Raw genomic sequence first — 27,904 nt, 5'->3', positions numbered from 1 at the left:
AGTTCAGTCGTTCCTAGCTGAGTGTGAACTGAAGAAGAGTGTGTTGGTTCAGTGATGATGTCTCTCTGAGTTTCTGCTGTTGGAAATGAAATCAGATCAGACTGAACTTTCTCTCTGAAGACGTCCAGACAAAGCTCAGAAAAGGTAGCAGTGTTTTTTCTTTCTCTCACACATCACTCTGCTCTTCTCACACCAACGGAGACATTGTGGTTCTGTTTGTATTGTGTGGGTTCTAAACTGGGGGCCAGTGAAATGTGAAATTAGATCATATTGGATTTTCTGACGTCCAGTTTGAAAGTGACTGTAGTGATCTGCTCTGTGTCAGTTTTATTTGGACGTCCAGTCTGTGGTCATGGCTCTGATCCTCTGTTCTGATCCTGAAAGTGTGCAGTGGACACTAAACAGGACTCATTAACCTCATTAAACTCTGGAGTAAATCAGTTTAAAGCTGTGTTTGTGTTGGTGGTGTGTAATGGACTTTAGGAGGAAGTGAATTCCAGAAGCTGTGTGTGTAGAGACTACAGCAGCTCGACCTGTTTTACTCCATTTGTAATTGGACACTGGAGGAAAGAATGATTCTAAAGTCAGTTCCTCGTCGTATGAAAACTGTAATAATGTGTTCAATCATTAGACCACATTTGTGTAACACACCTAATGGAAAAGACAAACGTTACTGCTGCGCTCCATAACACACACACAGTGTAGATTATTACAGAAGTGTAAAGAGGCACCTGCTGAAAAATAACATTAAAAACCAGACCTTTTCCAACACAGCAAAGGGACTGGGCTTTAATGGTCTCCCCTATGTACCATCAGGTTACTGTGAAGTACCATATACCATCAGAAACCAACAGAATGAAAAAAGGAACCACTAGAACATCACATACATATGAATAAACATGTTGAAGGAAACAATAGTAACCGGAGGGATAACACACTGCAGCTAGGTATACACTTATACACACACACACACACACACACACAGACAGAGTTCTCCTACCAATATTTCTACACTGATTGGTCTTTTAGTTTCTAGAGGTGTTGGATCTGAGTGACCATCCAGACAAGGCATGTGAAATCACAATTATCTCTCCACATGAGGAAGATGCTGTGATTGTGACAGCAGTAAGAGGGGAGACGAGTCATTAGCCTGCCAGGCTGTTAAAGGCATATACTGTACTTATGTAAACAGGTCATTACAGGAACATTATCAGTGATGATGAACAACCCCCTCCCCCCACCCCCACTCTCACCTTCATCCACTGAGGCTGAAACAGAGTCAAGGGCCTCTACGAACCAGAGAGTCCAGTCAGAAGAGTCAAGGGCCTCTATAAACAACAGGGGCCAGGCACACCAGCCAAGGGTCAAAAATAATGATAGAGTATTCAAACGATTGAAAAGGCCCACCACCATGTGATTCAAAACACACAGTGAGACTCCATCGACACACGTGAGAAATGTACTAAAGTAAAAGATCAGATTTATAATGAACTTGAAATATTCATCTCTCAAAACATTCTGAACAAAAGAAACAATACTAAAATATGAGGGTGTTTTATCTTAGCTTTCAGTGTTTATAAGTGTTTTCAATGTGTAAAACAGTCCCATTAGAATAATAATATAACAGAGCATTCTAGTGGAAATACTGGGGTCTGCTAATGACACAGATTTAAAATCTGCTATTACCTGGGTGAGGATACACAAGAGTTTACACCACTGTGTAGGATGAATATGTTAATGAGACAGATTCAATACCCCTTCAGTCTGTGAGAGCAGGGGTGGAAGACTCACTGAAGGGACAAACAGAGACAACTGGGTGGTAGGAGAAGGAAAGAGGTTGCAGGTGTGTGTGTGTGTGTGTGTGAAAAGGTGACATCAGTAAGAGGACTGAGGATTCATCAAGGACAGAGAAGGTGCGTGGATGAGGGAGTACAGGGGCCCAGCACTGAACGATACTTGTTCCTGGGGTTGTTCAAATCAGTCGGCTGAAGTCCACTGTAGTTAGTGATAAAACACTGGTAAAGGGTTAAAATAAGCCCAGTTAGAAATAACAGGACACTTCCAGATTCCACTTCTAGACTCAATTCTTAAAGGGTTAATAATGTAGAAGAGCTGAGAAATAAAGACAGAAACAGTCCTTATTTCACTGTGTTCCACTGTTCCCTGAGAACACACTGAGGTTCTGCTCTAAGCTGATTCAGACAGGTAGGTCAGGAGAGAGCTCTGATTGGTCTAGTAACACATGACTCCGCCCCCTTTACCTGTAAACAACCTGCAGCTCAGGTGTAATTCAGTCTGAACTGGATTTTAAAGAGAAAGTAAATGTGCAGCAGTGGAGTGTGTGTGTGTGTGTGTGTGTGTGTGTCTGAGAGAGAGAGAGAGAGAGAGAGAGAGAGAGAGAGAGAGAAACAGAAATGTTGTTAAAACATGTACAGACTGGATAAAGCTGATACACTACACTGCTGAAAGTATTCACTCATCTGAACTTCACACATGAACCTGAGTGACATTCCACTCTGAATCCACAGGGTTTAGTCTGATGTCGGCCCACCCTCTGCAGCTATAACAGCTTCATCTCTTCTGGGAAGGCCTTCCACACGGTTTAGGGCTGAGTTTATGGGAATTTCTGACCATTCTTTCAGAAGTGCATTAGTGAGGCCAGACTCTGATGTTGGACGAGGCCTGGCTCTCAGTCTCTGCTCTAATTCCTCACAGAGGTGTTCTATCGGGCTGAGGTCAGGGCTCTGTTCAGACCAGTCAAGTTCTACCACAACAAACTCACTCATTCATATTTTTATGGATTTGCTTTGTGCACTGTACACACACACACACACACTCCACAAATATTAAATAATTGTAAATTTTGCAGGGGGTACAGCAGTAATAAACTGTGTTCAGTGCAGTTTTATTGGACGAAAGTTGCAGAGAGAAGACTCAAGGCAGTTGCACTGTTGTGAAGAGAGAGAGAGAGAGAGAGATAACAAGGTAAATGTCTCTCTCTATGATATGTCTGTATCTTGTGGGGTGGTATCAGTGCCCCCCACAGGGCATGAGGGGGAACTGCACACTGACCTCCACAGGATTAAACTGTGTTTTTCTAGACTTTAAACAGAAATCTTGGACGTGTTTAATACCAAATACCAGGATGATTTTATCCCACACTGAGAGTGGATTAAAGTGGGACTGACACACTTTGAGGACACACTTTGTACAGAAATGATGAACCCATGATACAGAACTCATCAAAAACACTGTTGTAACAGAAACAGATTATTTTTGTAAAGTTGGAAGAAAAAAAAATAAAATGGAAAAAATTCCATTAGCTTAGCAACATATATGATATGATTTATAATATAATTTATAATTTATAATATGATTTGTCCAGCAGAGGGCCACAGAGAGAGGATTTAATAATAACCCAGATCTGAAAATATCTGGACCAGTTTTATCCATCTGGGACAACATCTCTGACATCATTTTGATCCTGAATGGGAGAAAAGGGGACATGAAAATCTGGGACATTTGGATCAGAATTAAAACCTTCCCAACACCGGCCCCAGCTGAGGGAAGGTCTTTAGGAAGAACGGGGTTCCACCCCCAGGAGAACTGGAGATGTTCTGGAAGATCATGGTGGACACACACTTCACTCTGGGTTAAAGGAGCAGTCTGTAATATATTTAACGTACTTAATCATAAATGTCCAGGATGTGTGATCAGAGATTAAAGAGACAGTCTGTGTTGAAGCCCTGGTGTCTCTGAGAGCAGTGCTGGAGCAGTATATTCTCTTTGAGTTCTCTCAGTTCAGAAAGGAGCTCTATTGGAGTTTTAGCCTGAGATCCCTCCTTCTGTCCAATCACAGTACAGTCCAAACACACCGGGTTGCCAGGTACATACAATATTTTACACAGACACAGCTTCTAAATATCTCCATGAGCAGAGACTCAGTAAAACAAGAGGAAACACTGGCTATGGGTCTGAAAGATGGAGGCAGCTCAGGAACAGAAAGACTACAAAAGAGATAATTCAGGCAGAATTGTGTTTCTCCGGGGGTTTCCAGGGTGACTTACACTTTATTGAGTGTTTATACAGATACAATGGGAAATAAAATGTGTTTTAAAGTGAGTTTTGTTTAACAATCCTAGTGCTGTCTTGGTGTTATTGTCTTTTTAAGGTGGAACTGGTGAATAATGTCAAACGGACCCATTTAACGTGGAACTAAATAAATTTAAGAAGCATGGATCTAAGGAGGATTTAGACAGTAAAAGCTTGTAAATGCAGGAAGGTGGTGTCTCATTCAATTTTCACCTTTCACAAAGATTAATGACACTGTACAGTTGGTCTGTGTGTTTTAACTCGATAAAGTGTAATAACAGTGGGTTTCAGAAGCTAGTGTTCCATTCAGCTCTTAAGGTGGAAAGGAGTATTCACGTAAGAAATGGCAATAAGACTGACCTATTTAAGGTGGAACTGAATGTTTGAAAATGGAAGTTGTGAATGAGAAGCAAAGATCTGCCTCCTACAACATCATTTATGGTGCAATGTGAAATGTAAAAGTAACACCGGCTGTGTCTAGAGGAAATATTTAAGATGGATTGAGACAGTGAAGGGAAATGCAGGGGAAACACCAGCCACTTCTCTAGCGCAGGGAGAGGTTTTAATGAAATGATGAACACTATTCTGTGTAAATATGTTGATTATGGTTCATTCTTTTCAGTCACTGCCCTCCAGATTTTTTACACTTGTTTTTCACTTGTTTGTGTAGGTTGAATACGTACAGTATCCCTTCCTGTGTTCTCTTACTCAGTCTACTGTCCTGTACACTCTGTTTAACATCCACAGGACTGAAACCCAGAGAGCTGATTCTCCAGTGTCCAGCTGTGTGTCTGTAACACAGACCAGTGACCAGACCATGGAGGACCCTCCTAAAGTCAGCACTGGGGGAGGAGAACCCAGCTGTGTTTCTATGAATAGTGACTGGTCCATCAGGAATCCTCCTCCATTCAATAAAGAAGGAGGGGAACCCAGCTGTGTGTCTATGAATAGTGACTGGTCCATCGGGAATCCTCCTGGACTCAGTAAAGAAGGAGGAGAACCCAGCTGTGTGTCTATGAAGAGTGAGTGGTCCATCAGGAATCCTCCTCCATTCAGTAAAGAAGAAGGAGAACCCAGCTGTGTGTCTATGAAGAGTGACTGGTCCATTGATGTTTCTCCTGTCCCCTCTGATCAAGAGTAAGTTACTGCCCTTCAGTAAAACAAATGTAAAGTGTAATGAGACTGGGGAGTGGGGGATGAGTGAGTGAGTGAAAGTAATGATGATGAAATGATGAATGAGGTACAATTGTAACAACAATTCAAGGAGGAGATTGAGTTCTTATACCAAGACTCACAGATGAACCTCCAGTGTTTAATCCTGAAATAGATCTAAAACCATGAAACTCAGACGCTAACCCAGTCCCACAGCCACGTTCACATTAGTGCGCATGCGCGAAAAGTGCGTGCAGCCTTTACGGTAGCTCCCGTTTGTGTATTCATTTTTTTTTTTTAATTATAGTTTTATCTTAACAATATCTATTTATTTTTACAAGGTAACTTAGCGAAGTTTTTGCCCTCTCGAATCATGCTAGTAGAGAGAGTTTTGGTCAGTTTTTTCGCTGTGAAAGTTCTACTTTCATGGTGCACCGCGGCGCAGGAGCATGGTCCCTTTGTTTACACCCGGGATCAGCTGATCGCGCTGAAGCCGGCCGGCATGGAGATCAGGGCCGCGAACATCCCAGACGAGCTCTGGAGACGGACGCGCAGGGGATGTAGAGGAGGAATGAACCAGCGCTCGGGGAAATCGAGGGCAAAAAGACGGAGGCTTATGGAGAAAAAGGGATATAAGCCGCGTCTTCCCACCGTCGTCATGGGCAACGTTAGATCGCTGGCTAATAAGATGGACGAGCTAACAGCGTTAGCCATGAGTCAGAAGGAGTATCGGCAGTGTAGTTTAATGTGCTTCTCGGAGACATGGCTACACCAGGACATTCCAGATGATAATGTTTCAATCGCTGGCTTTCAGACTGTTTGGGCTGACCGGAACCGCACCGAGAGCGGTAAGCGTAAAGGGGGAGGGCTGGCTGTGTTGGTTAACAACCGCTGGTGCTCTTCTGGTCACATTACCATCAAGGAGCGTATCTGTTGTCCGGACATTGAGCTGCTGGCTGCTGGACTCAGGCCATATTATTTGCCGAGGGAATTTTCCCATGTTGTTGTGGTCGCTGTGTACATCCCCCCCTCTGCCAACCCGACGTCGGCGTGTGACGTCATTCACTCCACCATAGCGCGTCTCCAAACTCAACACCCGACTGCCTTCATTGCCATATCAGGTGACTTTAACCATGTCACTATGGCCAGGACATTAACAAACTTCACTCAGTATGTGGACTGTCCTACCAGAGAGGAGAGAACATTAGACCTGATGTATGCTAATGTTAAGGAGGCATACAGCTGCTCCCCCCCCCCCCCCCTGGGTGGATCTGACCATAACTTGGTCAACCTTAGTTCAAAGTATGTGCCTCAGGTGAAGAGTCAGCCCGTGACCATGAGGACAGTGAGGAGATGGTCAGAGGAGACTTCTGAAGTACTGCAGGACTGCTTTGAGACCACAGACTGGACAGCACTCTATGAGCCTCATGGAGAGGACATTGACGGGCTCACAGAGTGCATCACAGATTACATCAACTTCTGTGTAGAATCCACTGTCCCAACCAGGACTGTTAAATGTTACCCAAACAACAAGCCGTGGGTAACAAAAGACATTAAAGCACTCCTCAATAAGAAGAAGAGGGCTTTCAGAGCTGGAGACCGGGAGGAGGTGAGAACGATTCAGAGGGAACTGAAGAGAACCATCAGGGAGGCTAAGGAAAGATACAGGAGGAAGCTGGAGTGGAAACTCCAGCAGAACAACATGAGGGAGGTCTGGAGTGGTATGAGGACCATCTCTGGCTTAAGGTCCAGCAACAACAGGGGAGTAGAGGGCAGTGTGGACAGGGCCAACGAGTTAAATTTGTTTTTTAACAGATTTGACACTGTGAGCCCTGACTCCTCTGCTGTTGGGCCTCAACAGCCCACTCCACTCCCCCTCCCCCCCTCCTGTGATAGTCCACGTCACACCTCCTGTGATAGTCCACGTCACACCTCCTCTCCTCCCCCACCAGGGACCTCTACAGTGAATCTCACAGCTGACCAGGTGAGAAGACAGCTACAGAGACTCCACACGAACAAGGCTGCAGGCCCTGATGGTGTTCCCCCCAGGGTGCTTAAAGCCTGTGCCACCCAACTTTGTGGAGTCCTGCAACATGTCTTCAACATGAGCCTGAGTCTCCAGAGGGTCCCGGTGATGTGGAAGACGTCCTGCATTGTTCCTGTGCCAAAGACTCCGCGGCCCAGTGACATCAAGGACTACAGGCCGGTGGCACTGACGTCCCACATCATGAAGACCATGGAGAGACTTGTCCTGGATCACCTCCGGCCCATGGTCCAGCCACTTCTAGACCCCCTCCAGTTCGCCTACCAGCCTCGTCTGGGGGTTGAGGATGCCATCATCTACCTGCTGAACCGAGCGTATGCTCACCTGGATAAGCCAGGCGGCACTGTGAGGGTCATGTTTTTTGACTTCTCCAGTGCGTTTAACACCATTCAGACTGCTCTTCTGGGTGACAAGATGAACGTGATGCAGGTGGACGCCCCCCTCGTGTCCTGGATTGTTGACTACCTGACTGGCAGACCACAGTATGTACGTCTGCAGCACTGTGTGTCAGACAGAGTGATCAGCAATACTGGAGCCCCGCAGGGAAATGTCCTCTCTCCCTTCCTCTTCACCCTCTACACTACTGATTTCAACTACTGCACAGAGACTTGCCACCTCCAGAAGTTTTCTGATGACTCTGCACTAGTTGGATGTATCATCAGGGGTGATGAGGATGAGTACAGGGAGACGGTGAACGACTTTGTTGCGTGGTGTGAGCTGAACCATCTGCAGCTCAACGTGACAAAGACAAAGGAGCTGGTGGTGGACCTGAGGAGGGACAAAACGCCAGTGACCCCTGTGTCCATCAGGGGGGTCAATCTGGACATTGTGGAGGACTATAAATATCTGGGCGTACACATTGACAATAAACTGGACTGGGCTAAGAACACTGACGCCCTTTACAAGAAGGGCCAAAGTCGTCTCTATTTTCTGAGGCGTCTGAGGTCCTTCAACATCTGCAGAACTATGCTGAGGATTTTTTATGAGTCAGTTGTGGCCAGTGCCATCCTTTATGCTGTTGCATGTTGGGGCAGCGGGTTGAGGGTGGCAGATGCCAACAGACTTAATAAATTGATCCGTAGAGCCAGTGAGGTTGTGGGTGTAGAGCTGGACTCGCTGACGGCAGTGTCTGAGAGGAGGGTGCTGTCTAAACTTCAGGCTATCATGGATAATGGCTCCCACCCTCTTTATCACATGGTAATGAGACACAGGAGCACGTTCAGTGCAAGATTCATTCAGACAAAATGCACTACTGAGCGCCACAGGAGGTCATTCCTACCAGTGGCTACCAGACTTTATAACTCCACACTTAAAGCACGACACCTTTCACATGTACAGTAATAACAATAGAACAATTTTTTTAATTATGAGTGTAACAACTCAAATGTGCAATACTCATACTGCTGTATACAGTATATCCGTATTTATTATTATAGATGTGTACATATTGTAAAAAATTCCTTTTGTGTTAAATTTTTATCAGAGTGTTTATTCTTTTACAACTGGCTGCTACTGTAATAATTGCAATTTCCCCCTGGGATCAATAAAGTATTTCTGATTCTGATTCTGATTCTCTTGGGGAAGACAGTTCAATGAAGGCAACTTTAGAACAGAACATAATTTATTCAGCCCAGACACATTCAACTCCATTAAAATTAACTTGAACAAGATGATTAAAATTCTTTGATTAAAAATGTCATAAAACCACACTGTTCCATATGTGCTCGATCATGCCGCTTCTCCCTATTCAAAATAAGGAAGATTAGGCCATACCTAACTCAACATGCAACACAGCTCCTTGTTCAGACGTTAGTAATCTCCCATCTTGACTATTGCAACGCCCTCCTGACAATTCTTCCGGCCCGTGCTGTGAGACCGCTACAGATGATCCAGAATGCTGCAGCATGCCTGGTTTTCAACCAGCCTAAAAGAGCACATGTCACACCCCTATTAGTTGAGCTGCATTGGCTACCCTTAGCTGCTCGCATCAAAATTAAATCACTAATGATGGCCTTCAGAGTATTCACTGGTTCTGCTCCCATCTCCCTCAATAGACTCTTAAAACCATACGTTAGCGCCCGCCCTCTCCGTTCCTCAAAGGAGCGCCAACTAACACGACCAACCCCCCCGTACAGGTCAGTCGAGGTTATTCTCATCTCTGGTACCACGCTGGTGGAACGAGCTTCCAAGCACCATCAGAGCAACAGAAACCCTCTCCGCATTCAAGAAATCCTTGAAAACCCAGCTCTTCCGAGAGTATCTCTTGCACTGAAAGTCTTGTTTGAATGTTAGATCCTCTTTTGTAAGCCGCTTTGGATAAAAGCATCTGCCAAATGCATAAATGTAAATATGTGCAACAACAGTGGGCCGTGGCAGTCTCAGTTCACTGTCCTCTTTGTTCCTAACGTTACACACCAAGCCTCATGGATGCTGCCCTCATCAAACACCGCTCCAGCAGTCACTAAAACACACAGGAACACAACCCGCAGTCTCCAAGATTAACACAATATCACTGTCCACTCTGTGAGACACTCCCCCAAAGAGTGTCAGTTGTCCTCTAGTCCTTCACTTGATTCACTCACAACACACACTAACACACCACCACCACATCACTGTCACTGCAGCAGAATCCAGACCCACAGACTCACCACATCACACCTGCTCTGTGGGGATCCTGAGGGGGTCTAGAACTTTGAAAAACAGGGAGAAATGGGCATAACGTATGCAGAGCAACAGATGGACTTCAGTCTGTAGCTTAAGAACAACAGAGTGCTCCTGTGTGGGCAGCGAAGCTTATGAAATGGATTGTTAAGTGTAGTGTGGTGGAAAATTATGACAGACATAAGAAGACTGAGTCTCTGAGTCGGTATCAAATGAGAGAACAATTTATTTAATGGAGAGAGAATGCTACGCGTAGCACCGTTTCCTCTCTCTCTGACCCACTTAACAAACTGCATCTTTATACCTGTGTCTCTCTACCTCTGACTACCATATCTCTCATTTCTTTATCTTATATGGCTATGAGCAAAGTTACCATTGTTACTCTTTACACATTCCATTTGCTTTCTTTGCACATCAATTGCATTCTAATGCATTCTGTTCTCAGCATGACTCCATACCATTTTACCATCTCTTTTACATATCTTTCACACTTTTTACAATGCACTCTGTGCACCCCTCTATTCAGTTGGTCTCGGTTGTCTCCTCTCTGTGGTCTGGAGACAGGAGGAGTAGATTGGAAGGTGTCGATATGCTGTTATTTGAAACACACTGACACACATAAGTCTACTGTTTCAAACAAGAAATTAGAAATAAAACTATTTCATTTAAACAATCATACATGGTTATTGTTAAATAAAAATACCTCTGTTGATTATAAATCATTTCAATAAACAAACTCCATCACAGTAGACACAGGGTAGATGTTCCTCATCTACTTACACTTATATACACATCTAAAATGTATAAAACATTAACTACACCTAAACTAAGAGTGTAAGAGCCAGTCAAGAATGCACATGCATCAGTCAGAATATTAAGTCTCATTACACATTTTACTTCAATTAATTAGTATATGTAAATAAAACTGTAAACACTATTAGTAAATGTGTGGGATAAAGACTGATGTACCGAGACCAAGTAACATAACACAGGCCCAAAAAGGTGTGGCCAAGAAAGTGTCCAAATCCACAGAGCTAATTCACAGAAATACTAATGTTTAAACATAAATTCCAACACAGGGTTATTAATAAAATCAAAACCCTGATTCATAAAATAGTAACAAGTGGCTCAGCTATAAGCTAAAAGTGTAACAGGTGTTTCGGCTACAAACCGGATTCCAAAAAAGTTGGGACACTAAACAAATTGTGAATAAAAACTGAATGCAATGATGTGGAGATGGCAAATGTCAATATTTTATTTGTAATAGAACACAGATGACAGATCAAAAGTTTAATCTGAGTAAATGTAACATTTTAAAGGAAAAATATGTTGATTCAAAATTTCACAGTGTCAAGAAATCCCAAAAAAGTTGGGACAAGTAGCAATAAGTGGCTGGAAAAAGGAAACTGAGCATATAACGAACAGTTGGAAGACCAATTAACACTAATTAGGTCAATTGACAACATGATTGGGTATAAAAAGAGCTTCTCAGAGTGTCAGTGTCTCTCTGAAGCCAAGATGGTAAGAGGATCACCAATTCCACCATTGTTGTGCAGAAAGATAGTGCAGCAATACCAGAATGGTGTTATCCAGCATAAAATAGCAAAGACTTTTAAGTTATCATCATCAACTGTGCATAACATCATAAAATGATTCAGAGAATCTGGAACAATTGCTGTGCGTAAGGGTCAAGGCCGTAAAACTCTACTGGATGCTCGTGATCTCCGGGCCCTTAAACGTCATTGCACCTATAACAGGAATGCCACTGTCAAGGAAATAACAGAATGGGCTCAGGAATATTTCCATAAAGCATTTTCAGTGAAGACAATCCACCGTGCCATCCACCGTTGCCAGCTGAAACTCTACAGTGCAAAGAGGAAGCCATTTCTAAGCAAGCTCCACAAGCTTAGACGTTTGCACTGGGCCAGGGGTCTTTTAAAATGGAGTGTGGCAAAATGGAAGACTGTTCTGTGGTCAGATGAGTCACGATTTGAAGTTCTTTATGGAACACTGGGACGCCATGTCATCCGGACCAGAGAGGACAAGGATAACCCAAGTTGTTATCAATGCTCCGTTCAGAAGCCTGCATCACTGATGGTATGGGGTTGCATGAGTGCTTGTTGCATGGGCAGCTTGCATGTCTGGAAAGGCACCATTAATGCAGAGAACTATGTTCAGGTTCTAGAACAACATATGATCCCATCTAGACATCATCCCTTTCAGGGAAGACCCTGCATTTTTCAACAAGATAATGCCAGACCACATTCTGCAGCAATCACAACATCATGGCTACGTAGGAGAAGGATCCGGGGACTGAAATGACCAGCCTGCAGTCCAGATCTTTCACCTATAGAGAACATTTGGCGCATCATAAAGAGGAAGGTGCGACGAAGAAGGCCCAAGACGACTGAACAGTTAGAGGCCTGTATTAGACATGAATGGGAGAGCATTCCTATTTCTAAACTTGAGAAACTGGTCTCCTCTGTCCCCAGACATCAGTTAAGAGTTGTAAGAAGAAGGGGGGGATGCCACACAGTGGTAAAAAATGTCCTTGTCCCAACCTTTTGGGGATTTGTTGACACTGTGAAATTGTTAATCAACGTATTTTTCCTTTAGAATGTTACATTTACTCAGATTAAACTTTTGATCTGTCATCAATGTTCTATTATGAATTAAATATTGACATTTGCCATGTCCACATCATTGCATTCAGTTTTTATTCACAATTTATTTAGTGTCCCAACTTATTTGGAATCCGGTTTGTATAATTTAATATTGTAACAGGTGTTTCGACTATAAGATAAAAGAGTAATTGGTGTTTCGTCTATAAGATAAAACTGTAACGTGTTTCGGCTATAAGCTAAAAGAGTAACAGGTGTTTCGACTATAATCTAAAAGAGGAACAGGTGGCTCGGCTATAATCTAAAAGAGTTACGGGTGTTTCGGCTATAATCTAAAAAGAGTAACGGGTGTTTTGGCTATAATCTAAAAGAGTAACGGGTGTTTCGGCTATAATCTAAAAGAGTAACGGGTGTTTAGGCTATAATCTAAAAGAGTAACAGGTGCCTTGGCTATAAGCTAAAAGAGTAACAGGTGGCTTGGCTATAAGCTGGATAATCACTCATCACCAAAGGGCACTACGTTTGTGATTCTGACGAAGGGCATGCCGTGGTTCAAATCTGTTTTTCAGCTGAAGTGAGTAAGACCGGTATTCTGGTCTGGTCCTGTGCTGTGCTCTCTCAGCAGCAGTGTTAAGTTTAGCAGCTGAATTTCCTGGACCAGCTGTGGTACCAGGAGTAGAAGACAAGACTACAGAGCTATACAAAGCACGGTGTTTGGGTCTAGCTTCAATCTGCACCCACTGCCCTTCTCTAGTTGTACATACAGCAGTATTGTCATCCACACTATCCTCTGGTCTGGATCTGTGTTCCTTAACTCTCTGCTGCTCAGTTAAGTCCTCAGCCCGCTGTCTGCTGCCTGTACTCCCACTCACTGTTACTCCTCACACAGCTATGAAATGCCAGTCCTTAAACTCTGATAGCAGACTCCGAAAATCCCTTTCCAAAGCTGTCATTCTCTGGAGCCCAAGTGTAAAAGAAAAATACCAAATCAAATGCGAATTAAATCACAGGTCTAGCCAAAATAGTGTGTTAATAGGTTTCCTAAACATGCGTACACACATACATAAATGACTTTTGCTCAATTGTAACAAATTTTAATAAGATATAAAACACAATACGACTATTTGCATTATATTTAATAATTTAATTACATTAATAATAATAAGAATAAAGTACCATTTTCACATACACATATTAATATTCATGCACATAAACCAATAAGACATCACACACAGTTTTATCCCAACATTAAATGACATTCCCAGCTAAAAAGACACTTATGACATCAATATGATTGAGGTGTAAAAAGGTTAGAACTCCTCTTGCTCTAAGAGTGTGAGAGGACACAGTGGAGAAAGACAGTCCAGAGCTTTGTAGATGTTCAGTCTGTGTTTAACTAAGAATCAGTTAAAGATCTATTAAATGAAACTGAAGCGGACGTCTCGGACAGAGCTGAGGACCTTTTGTCCAGTTCTGATTCTTCTGTAACACTAGGATAAGATAATAAACACAATGACTCTTGTTCTGTAATAGTTATTGTCCTCAGTTCAGTCCTGACTGAAGATCTGATGAGAACTAAACAGATGAGATTAAGATGAGATTTTCAGAAACAGGAGCGCACAAGAGCCACTGTTTGAAGATGAACTGATGAAGGAGTAGAAACAGGTGCGTTTCTGCTTTATTGGAATGAAAAGCTGCAGTAACAGCACCTCTTTGTGGAGAAGATTAGACCCTGCTGATCTGTGTAGCTGAACTCTGTGTGTTATAACGGCAGTGGAACCTTCATTATATATCTAGGATTTCCTACTGAATATGGATCCAGAACAGTCTGAATATCTAGTAATATCTGATGATGTAATGTATTGACCAGGTTCTCCACATTATTCAGTCTGTGTTCTGATTCTCCACAGAGTCCAGAAGAAGACTCCTGACAGGACCAGGAAGAATATGGAGTCAATATTAAAGGTGTGTGTAAAACACTGGAGGTGTGTGTGTGTGTGTGTGTTCCAGTGTTGTTATTATAGGACAGTAATAAAGGCTACTGTTTATTCACTGTAGCAGTGTTATGATGGAGAGTGATGTAGAGTTTAGTGATGGACAGTGATTCTGGATTTTCTTAGAATAATAAAATATAAATCATTATCACTTCCACCCCTCAGCTCACACTGCACTGTCTGACAGACTCTGTGTTAATATTTCTATTTTAATCAGGAGCTGGAGCAGAGAGTGATCTCTGTGGTGAAGAATCATCTGAAGAGGTTTATGAAGCTGCTGAGTGAGGATTACCCAGCATGCTCCGAGAGAGAGGAGGAGGAGGAAGAAGAGGATGGTGTTAGAGATGGAGTGATGAAGATCACACTGAACGTCCTGAGGAACATGAACCACACACACCTCGCTCACACACTGCAGAGCAGTAAGATTTCAGGGTCCTGTCTTTACTCTTTATACACTTTAATAGAAACAGATCTAAGGATCATCATGATGGAATATTAATAAAATTAATCACAAATATATTTTCATTGTGTGAATATTTGTTCTGTGAAAATATATTCTCAAATATAAATAAACTACAGCTGAATAACTTTTAGGTTTAATTTAATCAAAAACTCTTCATGATCACTACATAATATTTCACATGGTCTTCATAGTTATAAAGTTGAATTAGTGCTGGGAGGTGTATTTGTTCTGGTTCATTCTTTAAACCCTTTAAAACTCATGCTACAGTATGTGTTTCTCACTGGTTTTCTGCTGCAGTCTGTAACTAATAGTGCAGAATAAATGCTTAGTGCCCTTGGCCATTCTCTGACAACCCCCAAGGAGTTTCCCCATCCATTTTTCTGTTGTATTTTAGTGTGTGGGGCTGACTTTGACTCGTGTGACACCAGGGTTCTGTCCCAAAGCCTAGTGAGCACCCTAGATAGGCACTGACTACATAGTCTATCCCCATGAGTCAGATTATTGAGACGCTGTAGTTAGATCGTGATGGAGTCACAGCTTGTTCAACTCTCTCGACGGGAGTTGTTCTGGCGTTGCATCCTGGGATTGCCTTCGTGGCTGAGGATGGGTTCTGCCTTAAAATTTGGCCAGATTAAGATATCTCAGTAGAGAGCATAGTGAGGTGTCTAAGAACTGATGACACTCCCCCTGCTGCCCACCGCAGGACCTGGGGTTCTTCAGTACAGTCCTGGTCCTCTGCTAATAATGCTGCATTTTTTATGTTTCCATGGAGACGCCACTGAACATAATTCTGAGATTCAAAATTATTTCTTTTGAGGAGTGTAAATATTTATTATTAAGATTTGGTGAATGATCTTCTGTGATGTGTCTGAAATTTGTCACAGTCTGTTTTCAACTGCAGTTACAGACAGTGAATGAATAAATGAATGTTTTCAACAGTGCTAACTACACTGAAGCTAAACTGTATGAGTTTATCATTATTACATACTATATTTGTTACAACTGAAAGACTAATTTGCATTAATTAAAAGCATTAATTTGATGAAAAACCATATGAACACCTATGTTATTTTATTATAACAATAGTTATGTATATTATATTTATGGCTAAACTAAATCTAAATTAAAGTATTTAACATGTGATTGTTTCCTCTTTTATTAGAACTGGCTCCTTCTTCTCATCGAAAGCTGAAATCAACCCTGAAGGAAAAGTTCCAGAAAATGAATGAAGGAGTCTCTAATCCTGGAAGCTCAGCTCTTCTGAATGAGATCTACACAGATCTGTACATCACAGAGGGAGGGAGTGGAGAGGTCAATACTGAACATGAGGTCAGACAGATTGAGGCAGTGTCCAGGAGACCAGCAGCACAGGAGAAACCCATCAGATGCAGCCAGCTCTTTAAAGATAAAGCCATCAGAACTGTGCTGACTAAAGGAGTGACTGGAATTGGAAAAACAGTCTCTGTGCAGAAGTTCATTCTGGACTGGGCAGAAGGAAAAGAAAACCAGGACGTCCTCTTCATATTTCAACTTCCTTTCAGAGAGCTGAACCTGATGAAGGAGAAAAGGCTCAGTCTGATGGAGCTTCTTCATCAGTTTTTCAGAGACACAAAAGAATTAAAACCAAGAGACTATGATCTCTACAGAGTCCTGTTCATCTTTGACGGTCTGGATGAGTGTCGACTTCCTCTAGATTTCCAGAACAATGAAGGATTGTGGGACGTAACACAGTCAGCCTCAGTGGATGTGCTGCTGACAAACCTCATCAAGGGGAATCTGCTTCCCTCTGCTCTCCTCTGGATCACCTCTCGACCAGCGGCAGCCAATCAGATCCCTCCTGAGTGTGTTGCCCAGGTAACAGAGGTACAAGGATTCAGTGACCCTCAGAAAGAGGAGTACTTCAGGAAGAGAATCAGTGACCAGCGCCTGGCCAATCAAATCATCTCCCACATCAAGTCCTCCAGAAGCCTCTACATCATGTGCCACATCCCAGTCTTCTGCTGGATCTCAGCCACGGTTCTAGAGAGAGTTTTGGGTGGAGCAGAGGGTGGAGAGACCCCCAAGACTCTGACTCAAATGTTCACACACTTCCTGATCTTTCAGATCAAACACAAGGAACAAAAGTACCAGGGAAAACAGGAGGTTGATCCTCAGAAAACTAGAGAAAGTGTCCTGGCTCTGGGAAAACTGGCGTTCCAACAGCTGGAGAAAGGCAATCTGATCTTCTACGAGGACGACCTGAGAGAGTGTGGCATTGATGTCAGAGAAGTGTCAGTGTACTCAGGAGTCTGTACCCAGATCTTCAGAGAGGAGTTGGGGCTGCACCTGGGGAAGGTGTTCAGCTTTGTCCACCTGAGTGTCCAGGAGTTTCTGGCTGCTTTATATGCATTACTCTCCTTCATCAGCAGAGATGGACAAGAACAGAGTTCCACTGATCTCTCTGGAATCTTCAGAGCATCCACCATGTCAGAGTTCCTGAAGTGTGCAGTGTACGAGGCCTTACAGAATGAGAATGGACACCTGGACCTTTTCCTCCGGTTCCTTCTGGGTCTCTCACTGGAGTCCAATCAGACTCTCTTACGAGGAATACTGACTCAGACAGGAATCAGATCTCACAGCAGAGAGGAGACAGTCCAGTACATCAAGGAGAAGATCAGGGAGAATCCCTCTCCGGAGAAAACCATCAATCTGTTCCACTGTCTGAATGAACTGAATGATCACTCTCTAGTGCAGGAAGTCCAGGAATACCTGAACAGAGGAGGTTCTCTCAGTGGAGTCAGGTTCTCTCCTGATCAGTGGTCAGCTGTGGCGTATGTGTTGCTGAATTCAGAAGAAGAACTAGTTGAGTTTGACCTGAGGAAATATAATCCATCAGAGGAAGGTGTTCTGAGACTGCTGCCAGTGATCAAAGCGTCCAGAAAAGCTGTGTGAGTTCATCATTAATAAATGTTTTTTATACTTTTAGATTTAGTGCTGAATTTTCTCTCATTGTCTCAAATCCTGTTTGATTTGTCTTTCTCACCATCCTCTTTCTCATCTGTCCCTCACTACAACTCCCATGTCTCATGATCACATGAATGGGGACATCTGTCCTCCACCCGATATTGGAGGGAAATCCTGACAACATTAGAACTGAAGTGAAGACAACAAAATATAAATACATTTTACTATTTATTTTTCCAAACTTTTCCACAAATATCACTATAAAATTAAAAATGAAATGTTTAGATTTATTAATACAATTAAAAGTAAAAAAAAATTTAAAAAAGCTTTGTGGGTCCATTAACTTTTTGGTGATTTTTCATTAGAAAAACAGATGTTAAAAATGAAAAAGTGGTGGTTATTTGATTGTCATTTCATTCTCCAAATCCATATCATGTAAAAACAAGCAATGTTTATTTTTTTACTTTGAAATCACAACATAACAGTGTTTTTCTTTCCTTTCCTAGAGAAACTAGTCTCTAATGTTCGTCTCTCGTAGCTCTGCTGCTAACTTCCTGTGACATGCTTTGGAGGAAAATCCTAGGGTCTGAGCTGAAAAAGGAATCTTAAGCAGTCACTTAATTTTTCTAATACATTTTTACTGAAGCATAGGCTGAGATGAGAAAACATTTAAAACACACAACAGATGAACTCTAGATTCTAAAGACGTAAACCATGAACACTAAGACTAACAATGACACTGAACTTTGTAGTCAATGTCCATGTTATTGAATAGTGTTAAAGAGTAAACAGGCTCTACTTAAAACACCACAAGTGCACACACTCACACTCAGGGCTGTAACTAGAATTAAAGTTTTAGTGAGGTCCACACTGCGGGAATGAAAACTCACTTCACTTAACAATGCCAAATTTTTAAAACTTCTAATGCTGACTTCTAAATTATGTTACCCATCAATACTCCCATAAACTGCTTTGACCCAACTTAGACTATGTATTTTGTTTTATGTTTACCTCTCTTTCTGTCTCTCACTGTGTGTTCATCCTCCTCTCACTTCTCCTCACTGATTACTAAAAAAAACAACATAAGATACAATAATAATCACAAACACCATTCATTATATTTGTAATAATATTAGTAATATACTGCATGGACAATCAGAATTACTGTATTAATGCAGTAATTAAAACAGTTCATGTTCTTATAATGTACTACTATACTGCATAGATTACATCATATCACATTACTTTTAATAATAACTGTTTCTGTATTACAATACAGAAATGTGCAACTGCTGGAATCATGTTGATTTAAGATAAATATTACATTTCTATAAAACATGTAACTGCTGAATGGATTTTGTATTATTCCGTTCTTATCATGTGTTAAGATGTCGTAAATTTTTATTTTCTGAGTTAAACCTGTAAATACACACTGAGTAGCATGATCTGACAAAGTAACATAACCTGACAGGTATTAGTCTGCTCAGCTAATGGTGCTGCAGTTAGAGAACAGGTTTTGAATAGCGGTGCTACACACACACACACACACACACATTTCTGTCTAAACCTTCGATTTGCCCTCACAAAGTCTTCACGTTCATGTCATAGCAGCAGTGTCGTATGTTAGTCTGTAATATGTGCATAACATACCTCTCAACAAGCACTTAAAGATGGTTAGTAATTGAAAGGTCTTGTGAGAGCAGGTTGGCAATTCTACCAACAAACTGAGAGCAGGGTTGCCAGGTCCAGCAAAAATATCCAGACCAAAGTCTGTTGAAAACCGATGTCCTACTAATAAAACATATTCCTGTAGGGCTGTGTGAGAATGTGGTGATATGATACATATCACGATACAGGGGTTACGATTCAGTATATTTAAAATGTAATCAGAAATTTTTACCTTAGAAATTAAAGAGATTGCAAGATTCCTACATGTAAAAAAAACAACAAATAATACATATACAAGTGAACATGTATGTAGTATGTATTGCCTTTGTTGTGGAATCTGAAAATCCACAATAAGCCCACACTTCAGCTCTGTACACTACGGGAGCCATTCTAGCTTTCACACAGAAACAAACACAACCTTCATCATGGACATTACCCAGACTGGTAAAATCTGAATCAGCGCATGTGAGAACAGAGCGAGAAATGATTCTCCTGCACAAGAGCTGCTCCATGCTTTGTCTCCCGTTGTGAGAACGCGCCTGATGCAGAAAATCTCCCGCAGTGCGCTCCATGTGTTGAAGTACTACTCCGGGACATCTCCGGACCTGATACTCAGAAGTTTTTCTAGAAATCCGCTGGAACTCGTGCCATCAGATAGGTTCACTAATTCTAATGTTAGCAGTGCATTCTGAAGTTACTTGTTTACAATGGGGTGGGAGAGTCTAATGACAGAAGACAGTACAACAGTGTACTCTAACAGTCAGGAGTTAAAACACTGTGAGGAGGAAATATCAGGCTACAACAATTCAGTGAACATTTTCTAGTTTCAAAAGGAAGGGACCTATTCATCACACCACATTCTGTGTTTACTCTGTTTTTACAGACTTGCTGGGTGTAATCTCACCAAGGACTCCTGTGAAACTCTGGGATCAGCTCTACAGTCAGTAAACTCCTCCCTGAAAGAGCTGGACCTCAGTAACAATGACCTGCAGGATTCAGGAGTGGAGTTGCTCTCTGCTGGACTGAAGAGTTCACTCTGTAAACTGGAGACTCTCAGGTAAATCTTTCTGTAGAGTCAATCCTGAATGAACAAGTAGATTAGAAACTTTAACTCAAGTTACAAACAATATATCAATCCAGTGAACGTATTCTAAATGAAAGAAGAAGCATATGGACAGTATCATCATTATGCATCATCACACTATGTGTTGTATTTATGCCATTTTTACAGACTTGCTGGTTGTAATCTCACCAAGGACTCCTGTGAAACTCTGGGATCAGCTCTACAGTCAGTAAACTCCTCCCTGAAAGAGCTGGACCTCAGTAACAATGACCTGCAGTATTCAGGAGTGGAGTTGCTCTCTGCTGGACTGAAGAGTTCACTCTGTAAACTGGAGACTCTCAGGTAAATCCTTCTGTAGACTCAATCCTGAATGAACAAGTAGATTAGAAACTTTAACTCAAGTTACAAACAATATATCAATTCAGTGAACTTATTCTAAATGAAAAAAGAAGCATATGGACAGTATCATCACTCTGCATCATCACACCATGTGCTGTATTTACTCTGCTTTTACAGACTTCCAGGGTGTAATCTCACCAAGGACTCCTGTGAAACTCTGGGATCAGCTCTACAGTCAGTAAACTCCTCCCTGAAAGAGCTGGACCTCAGTAACAATCACCTGCAGGATTCAGGAGTGGAGCTGCTCTCTGCTGGACTGAAGAGTTCACTCTGTAAACTTGAGAGTCTCAGGTAAAACTTTCAAAAGATGTCTTTAAAACAAAGTATTCTATGGTATGGAGTGTAAGAGGTCTGCCTGGGGCTGGGGCGAGGCTGCCTGCTAAGCCACCCCCAGTCACTAGAGGGAGACAGAGACACTCTTAAGTTGGCTACTTAAGGGAAGCCAACACACACCTCAGTGTTTAGTCTTGGGTTTCTCTTTTCAGAGTGCTGTGCAAGCCTGGCCGGTAATTTGGAAAAGGCTCTTGAGTTTTCTTCTGGGTCTCTCTCTATCTTCTGTTTCACCAGAGCTTTCCCTATGAGTTTCTCAGAGGGTTTCTCTGGTGATTCAATATTTTATTTTTCTTTCCATTTTTGGTATAAAGAAATAATTAGAAATAAAATAAGTTGTGTTCTATCTTTAATTTTTTTTCGTCTTGTCTTGTCCTTCCCTTTTGTTTTGGGAAACTCTCTCGCCTTTGTTTTCTTTTGCTCAATAATTTTGAACTGATCAGTTTTCCCCTGATCTCTTCAGTTTTCCTCTCGTTTCATTTTTTTCCTGGCACTCTTAAGGTCCAGAGGGGTTGTTTGTGTGTCTCTGCACTTGAGGCCTATTTCTCTAGTGCTCTGTTGGTGGCTTGCCCTGTTCCAATCCACCCCTGGGTGAGCTGCCACATTACATGGAGTTGTTAATTTTATTAAAGTTAAACTCATAATGATTTAGAAGTGTTTCTGATTCAGCTTATTAATTTACCTTGTCAAAGCCAAATTACTCTTCTTCAAAATCTTATCTTTTCTTTCTTTTTCTTCTTATTATTATTCAATTCACAAAATGTAAAATTCTACTCCTCCTAGAGTTTTCATGCTACAGCCAGTTCACATGGTCATATATCCTATGTCAACTCAGGTTGCTTGTGCTTTTTGAAGTGACCCGACTGACAGATTTCAAAATACGAGTTTCTAAAGTGAGCATTTTTCCCATAGGAATGCATTGGCCAAAATTTCAACCTGCTTAAGTCGGTCAATTTTGAAGCTATGGCCACAAGATTTCAAACGGTTGGACCCGGGCACACCCAGACTCATCACATCTTGCACTCATCTGTTTGTGTGTTTTTACCCTGCAACAATGCTAGCAATACGTGACAAGACAAATTCATAAAAGTTCTTGGACTTTCTCCCTCTAGTTTAATATTTTATGTAACTGTTTGGTGTAATAGCGCCTTTGTAATATCATGTATGTCTCATTTAACAATATCTTCACTCAGACTCACTGTCTGGATGAGAATGACTTCTACCCTGTCTTTCCATTCTAAATGTTTTATAACTATCTCCTGCTGCTCAGAATTAAACGTATTTAAACATGTAGTAATTAAAAGTAAAAATGCTATGTTATTTTAGTTGTGGTGTGTGTTTTGTATCAGCATTGATTCATTTTAAACAGAGTTTAGTGGTGTGTGTGTGTCTGTGTGTGTATTGTACTACAGCTGTTGTTTCTCTATGAAAGCTCCATCTCTTCTTTCTGCAGATTGTCTGGGTGTATGATTAAAGATAAAGGCTGTTCTTCACTGGCTTCAGCTCTGAAATCAAACCCCTCCCACCTGAGTGAACTGGATCTGAGCTACAATCACCCAGGAGAGTCCGGAGTGAAGCTGCTCTCTGATCTACTGCAGGATCCACACTGTGCACTGGATAAACTACAGTGAGTGTCTGTCTCTCTCACACTCTCTCTTTCACACACACACACACAGAGCCTGACACCACTTACACAATTGCAAAAGATTAATCATGTGTTTATTATAATGACTGTTCTTAAGATAAAAAGATAACAATTCATTGGTCCTGAAGAAAACTGTAGTGTCACAGTACTGTACATTCCAGGAGTAACTGTAGAACTACAGAGTGACCAGCGTGTGGACGGTGGAGCTGAGAGAGTGGACAGTGAGTGTAGAAACAAGGAGGTGTTCATAATTTTATGGCTGGTGGGTGAACACACTCCTGTAAGCTTGAGCTGTAAAACCACAGAAGTGCAGCCCCCCACTGCGGTGATGAGGGGGAGGAGCTGAACCCCGCGGGGGGCATCACATGACCCCGGTGTTGGGGGAATGATCTTATGGTCACAGCCCTAGTTTCAGGTTGATGTGGAGTTTAATGAGTTTATAAATGTGTGTGTTTGATCTTTAGAGTCCAACATGGAGGAATCAGCAGAATGAGACCAGGACCGAAGAAATGTAAAATACACACACACTATAATACAAAATATACAAAATACACTAACAGACACACACACTGTACACAGTGTGTGTGTATATATATATATATATATATATATATATATATATATATATATATATATATATATATATAGAAAAGGTCATGTATAATAAAAACACATGTATAGTATTGTTTGTAAATGTGTGTGTGTGTGTTACAGATTACTGTGATCTAACTCTGGATTCAAACACAGCACACACTGCTCTCTCTCTGTCTGAGGGAAACAGGAACGTGGAGTGTTTGAAGGAGACTCAGTCGTATCCAGATCATCCGGAGAGATTTGATGGTGTTCCTCAGGTTCTGAGTGTGGAGAGTTTAACTGGACCCTGTTACTGGGAGGTGGAGAGGAGGGGGAGGGTTGATATCTCAGTGTCGTACAGAGGAATCAGGAGGAAAGGACGAGGAGCGGAGAGTTGGTTTGGAGACAATAAATTCTCCTGGAGTCTGTTCTGCTCTGAGAACAGTTACAGGGTCAGTCACAATAATCAGGACACTGAGATACACCCCCCCCTCACTCTAACAGAGTCGGAGTGTATCTGGACTGGGGATCCGGCACTCTGTCCTTCTACACCATCTCACCTCACACACACACACTCACACACTTACACACATTCACCTCCACATTCACTGAGCCCCTCTACGCTGGGTTTGGGGTCTGGAGTTACGACTCCTCGGTGCGTCTGTGTGAGACAGAATAGACACACTCTCTCCTACACACACACACACACAATATCACATTTTCAGACACACACTAACACTAATATTTTTTTCATTAAAATGTTTAAAATGTAAAAAAAGTAAAATGTCTTTGTGACTGTGTTGTCTGTTTTCTCTCTCAGTTTTTAATTGATTTTAAATTAAATGTAGGGTTTAAATGATTTGCACGTCATTGTGAGTTGTTTTTATTTACATGTTGCACACTGATTTAGAGCAGTGGGGAAATACACTAATATGGTAGAAGAAAGAAGTAAGGAGAAATGGTCAATTCAAATTAAGAAAAGATATTATTTCTCTGATAGCGTTAGTATTTTCAGCCTGTTAAATGTATCTTGCTATCGTTAGTTCAAGCTACTATTTCTCCGATAGCGCTAGCATATTCAGACTTGCAAACATGCCTTGTCTCCGCTAGCTCAAGCTACTATTTCTCCGCTAGCTTTAGCATGTTCTGTCTGGCAAACGTGCCTTGTCTCCGCTAGCTTATGCTACTATGTCTCTGCTAGCATTAGCAAATTTGGCCTGTTAGATGTGCTTTGTCTCTGCTAGCTCAAGCTACTATTTCTCCACTAGTGTTAGCATATTCAGACTGGCAAACGTGCCTTGTCTCCGCTAGTTCAAGCTACTAATTCTCCACTAGCGTTAGCATATTCAGACTGGCAAATGTGCCTTGTCTCCGCTAACTCAAGCTACTATTTCTCCGCTAGCTTTAGCATATTCAGACTGGCAAACGTGCCTTGTCTCCGCTAGCTTATGCTACTATGTCTCTGCTAGTGATAGCATATTCAGACTGGCAAACGTGCCTTCTCTCCACTTGCGTTTCTTGTCTCGGTAGCTCAAGCTACTATTTCTCTGCTAGCGTTAGCATATTCGGTCTGGCAAACATGCCTTGTCTCCTCTAGCTTATGCTACTATGTCTCTGCTAGCATTAGCTTTTTCGGCCTGTTAGATGAGCCTTGTCTCTGCTAGCTCAGGCTACTATTTTTCCTCTAGCGTTAGCATATTCAGACTGGCAAACGTGCCTTGTCTCCGCTAGCTTATGCTACTATGTCTCTGCTAGTGATAGCATATTCAGACTGGCAAACGTGCTTGGTCTCCGCTAGCTCAAGATACTATTTCACCGCTAACGTTACCATATTCAGATGGGTAAACATGCCTTGTCTCCACTAGCTTATGCTACTATTTCACCGCTAGCGTTAGCATATTCAGACTTGCAAACGTCCCTTGTCTCCACTAGCTTATGCTACTATGTCTCTGCTACCATTAGCGAATTCAGCTTCTTAGATGTGCCATGTCTCCGCTAGCTTATGCTACTATGTTTCTGCTAGCATTATTATATTCAGACTGGCAAACGTGCCTTGTTTCCAATAGCTCAAGCTACTATTTCTCTGCTAGCATTAGCATATTCGGTCTGGCAAACGTGCCTTGTCTCCGCTAGCTTATGCTACTATGTCTCTGCTAGCATTAGCATATTCGGCCTGTTAGATGAGCCTTATCTCCGCTAGCTCATGCTGCTATTTTTCCGCTAGTGTTAGCATATTCAGACTGGCAAACGTGCCTTGTCTCTGCTAGCTCAATCTACTATTTTTCTGTTAGCATTAGCATATTCAGACTGGCAAACGTGCGAGATGAGACGAGGAGACTCCCTGGGAAGATTCACATACTGCTTTGCTCTGGGCAGCAGTGTGGTAGATTACGCCATCACAGATGTAAACCCTGGATACATCAATGCATTCGTAGTTTTACCACAATCACATCTTTCTGATAACTGCCAAACAGTTCTACACTTAAAAAAAATATCAAAAATAGACACAAACAAACAAGAACCAAGCACTGACATTTACCCTCTCCCCAAGTCACACAGGTGGACGGAACAGAGCACCACCAACTACTTGGCCCTGTATTGTTCACACTCTACATGCTGCCACTGGGTAGACTAATCCGTAAGCATGGGATTCAATTCCACTATTATGCTGATGACACACAACTGTATATATCAGCCAAACCTAATGATGTTGCTTGTCTACATAAAATAACAGAATGTCTAACTGAAATTAAAGACTGGATGATGCAAAATTTTCTCATGTTAAATTCTGATAAAACTGAAGTCTTGTTACTAGGTACAGATACTCAGATACATTCACTCAGAAATGCTGCTATTAATCTTGATAATTGAACAGTAAAACACAATGCCATCATTAAAAACTTAGGGGTAGCCTTTGATTCGACTCTCACATTTGATACCCACATATCCAATACAGTCAAAACCGCCTTCTTCCACCTACGCAATATTGCCAAAATTCTGCATATTTTATCCTTAAAAGATGCAGAGAAACTAGTGCATGCTTTTATCACTTCACGTCTAGACTACTGCAATGCGCTCCTGGCAGGGAGCTCGTGCAAAGCGTTACACAAGCTTCAGTTAGTTCAAAATGCAGCAGCCAGGGTGCTCTCTAGAGCTAGAAAATTCGAACATATCACCCCAGTTCTCTCGTCCCTACACTGGCTACCTGTAAAATTTCGCATTGACTATAAAATACTCCTCTTAGCTTATAAATCTCTAAATGGTTTAGGCCCGCAGTATCTTACTGAACTTCTCATACCTTATCGCCCGTCACGTACACTTCGTTCACAGGATGCCCATCTACTCTTTGTTCCTCGCTTTAAGAAAAACACTGCAGGAGGAAGAGCCTTTTCTCACAAAGCTCCTCAACTCTGGAATAGCCTTCCGGTTACTGTTCGGGGCTCAGACACACTCTCAATCTTTAAATCTAGATTAAAAACATACCTTTTCAAACAAGCTTTTGGTTAATCATTCACTTTCAGGTTACTTCTTCTCTATTGGTGTTCGGGCTGGTTTTCATATTTTCACTGTTTTGTATTAACCCTGTCATATCACCATAGCTACAGCTTTTTTAGTTAGCTTTCTAGTAACTGCCAACACGCTGTCTGTCGCTGGGTTCTCTTGCCTGACCCGTGGAAGCTTTTTTCGCAGGACAATTTTGCCCATTCTTTACCATGACCCTACTAACCTCTACTTTTATTTGTTCCCTTTGTCTGGTTTTCTTTCTCCTGTCTCTCTCTCATGCTTTGAGATGTCCTGCTGCTCTCCAGGTGTTGCCCTGATTCAGCCCCTGTGTATCCTGTACAAGATCCTGGCCTTGTCTCATCTACACTATCATGCTTGGCCATGCTGTTTTATCTCAGATTAACTCTGCACCTAATTTTAACTCACACAGAATCCCTGATCACCTCCTCCTACCTCAGACTCATACATCACTAATATCATCATCCTCATCATTTTCTTTTCCGCTTCTCCATCATCACTAATATACTACATTTATATTACTATAACCCCTTCATCTGTCATCATTTCACTTTTACTTCTGTTCTCTGTTGTGTCTCCGGTGTCGACCTGAGGAGGATGGGTTCGCTGTATGAGTCTTGGTTCCTTCCAAGGTTTCTTCCTCGTGTGCTGAGGGAGTTTTTCCTTGCCACTGTTGCCCCTGGCTTGCTCATAGGAGGCTTGGACCCAGATCTCTGTAAAGCTGCTTTGTAAGT

At 42.0% G+C, this 27,904-nt stretch overlaps 1 pseudogene; it reads left to right on the top strand.

Annotated features, from left to right (window-relative positions):
- On the top strand, positions 1 to 24,513 carry LOC136694210 (NACHT, LRR and PYD domains-containing protein 12-like; annotated as a pseudogene).
- The last annotated feature ends 3,391 nt before the right edge of the window (positions 24,514 to 27,904 follow it).

This window comes from Hoplias malabaricus, chromosome 4 (assembly GCF_029633855.1).
Source record: "Hoplias malabaricus isolate fHopMal1 chromosome 4, fHopMal1.hap1, whole genome shotgun sequence".
NCBI lineage: Eukaryota > Metazoa > Chordata > Actinopteri > Characiformes > Erythrinidae > Hoplias > Hoplias malabaricus.
Note: the sequence above shows the minus strand (reverse complement) of the source record. Positions and strands in the feature narration are given on the sequence as shown.